The sequence below is a fragment of the Carex rostrata genome, chromosome 6, assembly GCF_964058835.1.
Source record: "Carex rostrata chromosome 6, lpCarRost1.2, whole genome shotgun sequence".
NCBI lineage: Eukaryota > Viridiplantae > Streptophyta > Magnoliopsida > Poales > Cyperaceae > Carex > Carex rostrata.
Genome location: NC_135923.1, coordinates 14,232,877 through 14,235,376, shown reverse-complemented (window position 1 = coordinate 14,235,376; position 2,500 = coordinate 14,232,877).

Here is a 2,500-nt window from a genome sequence, read left to right as displayed (position 1 = left end):
CACCGCTTTTGGCCATTTTTGCCCAACGTTAGCCGCTTCGGCTTGCCGCTGGACTGTTTTCGGGCCTTTTTCACCGACGCTTGGCCGTATCCGCTTAGTTTTCCCCAACGCTTGGCCGCATCCGCTTAGTTTTACCCCGCTGGACTGTTTTCGGGTCACTTTTGCCCAACCTTAGCGGCTTCCCCTTGCCGCTGGACTGTTTTTGGGCCCTTTTTCACCGACCCTTGGCCGTATCCGCTTAGTTTTCCCCAACGCGTGGCCGCATCCGCTTAGTTTTCCCCAGCTGAACTGTTTTCGGGTCAGTTTTGCCCAACGTTAGCCGCTTCCGCTTGCCGCTGGACTGTTTTCGGGCCAATTTCCACCGACTCTTGGCCGTATCCGCTTAGTTTTCCCCAACGCGTGGCCGCATCCGCTTAGTTTTCCCCCGCTGAACTGTTTTCGGGTCACTTTTGCCCAACGTTAGCCGCTTCCGCTTGCCGCTGGGTTGTTTTCGGGCCAATTTCCACCGACACTTGGCCGCATCCGCTTAGTTTTCCCCAACGAGTGGCCCCTTCCGCTTAGTTTTCCCCCGCTTAACTGTTTTCGGGTCACTTTTCCCCAACGTTAGCCGCTTCCGCTTGCCGCTGGGCTGTTTTCGGGCCATTTTTCCCCAACACTTGGCCGTATCCGCTTAGTTTTCCCCAACGCGTGGCCGCATCCGCTTAGTTTTCCCCCGCTGAACTGTTTTCGGGTCACTTTTGCCCAACGTTAGCCGCTTCCGCTTGCCGCTGGACTGTTTTCGGGCCAATTTCCACCGACTCTGGGCCGGATCCGCTTAGTTTTCCCCAACGCTTGGCTGCATCCGCTTAATTTTCCCCAGCTGAACTGTTTTCGGGTCACTTTGTCCCAACGTTAGCCGTTTCCGCTTGCCGCTGGACTGCTTTCGGGCCAATTTCCACCGACTCTTGGCCGTATCCGCTTAGTTTTCCCCAACGCGTGGCCGCATCCGCTTAGTTTTCCCCAGCTGAACTGTTTTCGGGTCAGTTTTGCCCAACGTTAGCCGCTTCCGCTTGCCGCTGGACTGTTTTCGGGCCAATTTCCACCGACTCTTGGCCGTATCCGCTTAGTTTTCCCCAACGCGTGACCGCATCCGCTTAGTTTTCCCCCGCTGAACTGTTTTCGGGTCACTTTTGCCCAACGTTAGCCGCTTCCGCTTGCCGCTGGGCTGTTTTCGGGCCAATTTCCACCGACACTTGGCCGCATCCGCTTAGTTTTCCCCAACGCGTGGCCCCTTCCGCTTAGTTTTCCCCCGCTTAACTGTTTTCGGGTCACTTTTCCCCAACGTTAGCCGCTTCCGCTTGCCGCTGGGCTGTTTTCGGGCCATTTTTCCCCAACACTTGGCCGTATCCGCTTAGTTTTCCCCAACGCGTGGCCGCATCCGCTTAGTTTTCCCCCGCTGAACTGTTTTCGGGTCACTTTTGCCCAACGTTAGCCGCTTCCGCTTGCCGCTGGACTGTTTTCGGGCCAATTTCCACCGACTCTGGGCCGGATCCGCTTAGTTTTCCCCAACGCTTGGCTGCATCCGCTTAATTTTCCTCAGCTGAACTGTTTTCGGGTCACTTTGTCCCAACGTTAGCCATTTCCGCTTGCCGCTGGACTGTTTTCGGGCCATTTTCCACCGACTCTTGGTCGTATCCGCTTGGTTTTCCCCAACGCTTGGCTGCTTCCGCTTAATTTCCACCAGCTGAACTGTTTTCGGGTCACTTTTGCCCAACGTTAGCCGTTTCCGCTGGACTGTTTTCGGGCCATTTTTCACCGACACTTGGCCGTATCCGCTTAGTTTTCGCCAACAATTGGCTGCATCCGCTTAATTTTCCAAGCTATACTGCTTTCGGGTCAGTTTTGCCCAACGTTAGCCGCTTCCGCTTGCCGCTGGGCTGTTTTCGGGCCATTTTCCACCCACGCTGGCACCGACGGGGCCATGTACACCCACGCGCATGTACATGAGGGGGCACCCATTTTTGAAAACCTTGCCCCCCTATAGGGGAATATGCATTTTGAGGCTCTAGCCACGCCCAGGGTTACCACCCCCTGAAAATCCCCCAAGTCAAAATCACCCATGTAAAATATTCAAAAAAATCTAAAAAAATCACAAAAAATTTATAAAATCAAATAAATTCAAAAAAAAAAAAAAATTCAAAAATTCAAAAAAAATTCAAAAAATTCAAAAAAATTCAAAAAAATTCAAAAAATTCAAAAATTCAAAAAAAGTCCAAAAACCCAAAAAAACTTCAAAAATTTCAAAAATTCAAAAAAATTTCAAAAAAAATTTCAAAAATTTGCCCCGCTGAACTGTTTTCGGGTCAGTTTTGCCCAACGTTAGCCGCTTCCGCTTGCCGCTGAACTGTTTTCGGGCCAATTTCCACCGACTCTTGGCCGTATCCGCTTAGTTTTCCCCAACGCGTGGTCGCATCCGCTTAGTTTTCCCCCGCTGAACTGTTTTCGGGTCACTTTTGCCCAA